Source organism: Ptychodera flava, unplaced genomic scaffold (genome assembly GCF_041260155.1).
Source record: "Ptychodera flava strain L36383 unplaced genomic scaffold, AS_Pfla_20210202 Scaffold_42__1_contigs__length_1331906_pilon, whole genome shotgun sequence".
Lineage (NCBI taxonomy): Eukaryota > Metazoa > Hemichordata > Enteropneusta > Ptychoderidae > Ptychodera > Ptychodera flava.
The window spans coordinates 809,079-815,078 of record NW_027248364.1 but is presented as its reverse complement, the minus strand read 5'-3'; positions in this window follow the sequence as shown (position 1 = coordinate 815,078).

Sequence of the window (6,000 nt, the reverse complement as noted above, 5' to 3'; positions counted from 1 at the left end):
CGCATAAATCTCCACATAGGTCCAACAGATATTAGGAAAAGGTTAGCCAGGGCACATTTAAACAAGTCATCGTTGATGACACAGTCCCCACTTGTTAATGGGTACTTTGATTACAAGTCCTCAGAGAGGATAGAGTCCTCTTCATTAATTAGGTCTGTGATAAAAATACTTTGATACAGATGGTACTCAATGGCCAAGAATGAGTTCCATGGTGATGAAAACATAAAACCAATGTAGGCCACCATCCTAAAGTTCATAAAATGAGTCAACTAGGAATTAATCAACAGGGTGTTGCAAAATTTTTTGCATACAATCCTAATACTTAATAGATTATCATTGGTATCATATTTCATGAAGTTTGACGCAGTATTTACAACAAACTATGAGATCAACATCTGTATCAAGTTTCATCAAATTTGACATTGTATTAATTTGTGGCTATATCACTCTAATTAGGAAAGTTCATTACATATGCAATTACAAATTAATTAAAATGACACTGATAAATGTCTTTTTCAATGTTAAAGCAATGTGAGCTTAACATCTGTGCAAAGTTTCATGAAATTTGGTGCAGTATTTCTTGACATATCAGCCTACTTACAAAACTTCAATAATTGACATGTTACTGCTACATGACGTGAAACAAATTGACGAGCATATGTGTGAAATAGGTCAATGTCCTTGTACCAACTTTGAATGATACTGGTGGAAATATGTCTGAGTTATGGCTCTGTACATTAGAAAATTGTAACAAAATCACTGCCATGCAGCGATATTTGATCTTACTGTTTAAAAAATCAACATGTACCGTATATGTATTACATAAGTCAATGTCCATGTACCAACTTTGAATAGGTTCAGTTGAGACTTGCCAGAGTTATGGCTTCGACATGAAAACACCTTGTGAAACCAATCGACATACATATGTATAAATAAGTCAATGTCCTTGTACCAACTTTGAATAAATTCGCTGGATACACGTCTGAGTTATGGTTCCGGACATGAAAAAAATCGGAGAAAAAAATGGCCACACGGCGGCCATATTGGATTGTATCACAAAACAAATCAATGTGCATATGTATGACATAGGTCAATGTCCTTGCACTAAGTTTGAATAAAATTGGTGAATAAAATCGTACGTGTCCAAAGGACATGAACAAATTGTAACAAAATGGCTGCCATGCAGCCATGTTGGATCATATCATGAAACAAATTGACGTACATATGTATGACATAGGTTAATGTCATTGTACAAACTTTGAATAAAATCGGTTGAGATATGCCTGAGTATTGTGGCTCTGTACATGAAAAAATCGTAACAAAATGGCCACACGGCAGCCATATTGGATCATATCACAAACAAATTGACATGCATATCTATGACATTGGTCAATATCCTTGTACCAACTTTGAAAAAAATCGGTTGAAACATGTCTGAGTTATGGCTCTGTACATGACAAAATCATAATAAAATGGCTGCCTAGCGGCCATATTGGATTGTATCACAAAACAAATTGACGTGCATATGTATCACATAGGTCAATGTCCTTGTACCAACTTTGAATAAAATCGGTTGAGATATGTTTGAGTTATGGCTCTGTACATGAAAAAATTGTAACAAAATGGCCACACGGCAGCCATATTGGATCGTATCACAAAACAAATTGACAGGCATATCTATTACAGTGGTCAATATCCTTGTACCAACTTTGAAACAAATCGGTTGAAACATGTCTGACTTATGGCTCTGTACATGAAAAAATCGTAATAAAATGGCCGCCTGGCAGCCATATTGGATCGTATCACAAAACAAAGTGACGTGCATATCTATGACATTGGTCAATGTCCTTGTACCAACTTGAATAAATTCAGTTGAAACATGTCTGAGTTATGGCTTTGTACATGAAAAAATCGTAATAAAATGGCGCCTGGCAGCCATATTGGATCGTATCACAAACAAATCGACATGCATATCTATGACATTGGTCAATGTCCTTGTACCAACTTTGAATAAATTCAGTTGAAACATGTCTGAGTTATGGCTTTGTACATGAAAAAATCGTAATAAAATGGCCGCCTGGCAGCCATATTGGATCGTATCACAAAACAAATCGACATGCATATCTATGACATTGGTCAATGTCCTTGTACCAACTTTGAATAAAATCGGTTGAAACATGTCTGAGTTATGGCTTTGTACATGAAAAAATCGTAATAAAATAGCCGCCTGGCGGCCATATTGGATCGTATCACAAAACAAATCGACGTGCATCTGTATGACATATGAAGTAATCCTTGTACCAAGTTTGAATGAAATCGCTCCTTGCATCTCTGAGATATCTGCGTGAACGGACGGACGCACGCACGCACGCACGCACGGACGCACGCACGGACATGACCAAACCTATAAGTCCCCCCGGACGGTGTCCGTGGGGACTAACAAAGCAAACAATTGTCGACAGCTATAGTGGAGTGATTTGTTTAGGAGAATTGCCCGCACTTCAGTTTAATGAGTATTCCGACCTTCAGGCATGGTTGTCTCATTGGAGAGGTTTGGCTACACGTTTTACGTGAACGTGAAAGCGTAGAATCAAAATCGCAAAAAGTCGGTTTGGCTACGCATTACGTGACGCGTTCGTGTGGCACGCACAAGAAATAATTCTGCTCGGCTCGCTCGTAGTCTGTTTCAGCATCACCGAGACAGCTCAATGATTTCACATTATTATACATCTACCATCGAGAACAATAGAATTTAGCGTGCGCTAAAAAAACGTATGGAACTCGCGCCCGTTCCGTACGGCACGGTTTCAAGGCGCCCATTCCCTGCGGCTGTATCTGCGCGTTCACTGTAGAACGGTTTCAAGGGACCCCTTTGACGAGTGCCAGAACAAGTCTCGCGCGCACACTGTACGTACGATAGTGTGGCAGAGACCAGCGATTCGCGTTCTTCCCTGTTGGAACACGTGCGCGCCCTTCAGAGACGCGACGCGAATCCCAGGGTCTGGACCAGGGGGGGATGTGCATGAGAGGGCGCTGTTGCGTTGATCGAGGGCAGTGACCGTTAGTTCCTCGCGATACGTCATAGTGAAAACTTCCGGATTGTCGTAGGCCAAAGTTAAAATATGTTGCACCTACTCCAGCAGTGCGATTTCCATCTAGAGTTAAGTAACGTCCTTGAAGAAGATGGAGTCCCAAGATCTACCCTAACCGTAAACAGCTTGGAAAGTGTAGAGACGGTGGAAATTTTACCCAAACTGAGAGTGACGGCGTATGTTGTACAGTTAGATTGCTACGCAGACGATAACGATCGTGTACTCACCGGCGCCGTCCTTTTGAAAAACCAATTTTTACCCGACTTCGAAAAAATTTCATTACCAGTCAGGATAAATGCTCAGCATTTTCAATGGATAGATGTAAGTAGCATTCCCAATTTTTTTTGTTTTTGTTAAATTTGTGTATTCGTTCAACAGATAGCAGTGCGTGCGCGCGTGCGGCGATTGCTGCATACTGCATCGAGTCAACATAAAAACAAAATAAAAGCAACAAAAACGTATACCGTAAATATCGAATGCGCAATACATTTTCCTACTGTGACGGATCGGAGATTTTGATATATCCTTTTTCAAAATGTGAAATATGGATGGATTTGCTGACAAACTAATGATGAAAACAAACGCCAAAAACTGCTGAGTAAGTGTTTTTCACATGTCAGGCACAGTGGTGCATACAAAGATTTACACCCTTTGGGAGCTACCAATACTGATAAAATGCCCTTTGAATTTTATATAGAATCACTTTGATGAAGACAAGTACCCAGGATTTGTGTGGCAGAAGATTCCTTTTATTGGGATGTATACCGTCGATGAGCAGACACATGAAGATGTTTCATGTGGAGATGAGTATGAAAATCATAACAGTGAAGATGAAACGTGTGGATTGGATGATGATGACAATTTGGACATTTATTAACGATACAAGAACACACTGTATTCCTTTTAAAGTTATAGGTGTTTTAAAGAAAAAGATTATCAGGATGTACTTGAGGAACTCTCAGAGATTGATGTTGATGTACTCAGAGATGTTAGGGTAAGACTAAAGCCTGAACCAGAAAATGAAATAGATAATAATGCCATTGCGTTTCAGGTTTACTTTAGAAATAATTGGAGACCAATAGGCTATGTTGTAAAGGAAATCACCAAGTATGTCCATCCTGCCATCAACCATAATTTAATTATCTCAATGAAGTTGGAATGGGTTGATTATTTAACTTGTTGGAGGAATTCAGGGGTGGGTTATTTCACATCTGTGTTGATTGAAAAGAAGGGTGAGTGGCCACAAGAAGTTATAAGAGTTTGCAGTACTAGGTAGGAATTCAAGGGATAGGGGAAATCTGCAAACCTCTGGCATGGTCTTGGTATCCTGGTTCGGCTAGTTCTGCCTGTGATAGACATGTAAGATATTTGCAGATATTTTGGCCAAGGTCATAGAAAAGTAACAAGAAAAACACAATATTCTAAATCCAAGGGATAGGGGAAATCTGCAAACCTCTGGCATGGTCTTGGTATCCTGGTTCGGCCAGTTCTGCCTGTGAAAGACATGTAAGATATTTGCAGATATTTTGGCCTGGGTCACAGAAAAAGTAACAAGAGAGAACAATATGATATTCTAATAACAGGGATAGGAGAAATATTTAAATATTTAAATGAATGGATGAGTGCAATTAATAATGAATTTTAAAAGCAGAACAGATACTGCATTAATTTTATTCCAATATACATGAGCATTGATTTCATTAAAATGTGTTTGGTTTAACTTGATAAATAAATAAATAAATAAATAAATAAATAAATAAATAAATAAATAAATACAATGAGTAATTCTCATTCAAATACTTTCTTGTCTGTTGTACAATTACAGTTTGACTACCAAATGCACAATTCACAGGAAGGAAACTGTCAAAAACTCAAAGCTGTAAAGTTATCTATATTAATTTATTTCACCATTTATCTGTATATTTAATATTGCTGTCTACTCTTCTGTGGAATGTCTAACTTACAATACATGTACTAGCAATCACTTTATTGTGTCATTTATATATTTTGTATATCTTGGCCAGAGGCCACAAATACTGAAATAAATATTAATATTACTATTACAATGCACAAAGTTGAGTTATGTGGTTATCATTGTTCCACTTACACATATATCCCCTATATTATTATGGAGTATAATAAAGGATTTTAGAGATTGTTTATCCTTTAGATTGATTGTCAAGTTAACATATTACTGTTTATCTGAAAATCCATTATGTGAATTGGTACCAAGTTTTCAAATATCAGTCCAGGTGATTCTGAGGTTTTTGAACAAAAACAATGTCATCAATGACACTTTTGCTCCATTAAGAAAAAAATGTGGAAAGTAACTGAAAAATATTGCCAATAAGACGGTGTCGCTCCCATATGATCAGAGTGGTTTTATTATAACTGCAGCAAATCTAGGTCGGATAGCCCAGGGTGAACACAGCATAAAAAGTCAGGCTGCAGGATTCTGAGATTTTTTGACCAAATATGGGAAAAATTACCTCGAAAATACAATCATGAAAATTTCACCACAATTGTCACCATTTGCTTCCATATTATTTACAAAAGATGCTAAAAATGTGAGAAAATTGTGAGCAATTTTCAACTTAGAAAGTAGAAATTTGCTTATCTAGTACTAGCGTTAACATTGCAGATTACATGACAATTTCGACATATATCAAGATATTAAAAAACAAGAAGTTTTGAGTAATTACATTTCTTGATCAAATTCACAGGAATATTCTTCCAAATGCCATCTCCCAGACTTTTATTTCAGTTTAAAGCACCTCCATTAATGACTTATGTAAAGACAGATGGCTTGGCTTTCTCTGTTCCCTTATCATTTGGACTTAATCTCTACACTAAATTAAGGGAGTATGCACCTCGAAAGTGAAAGACAAAAAAATTTTACTCTAACTTT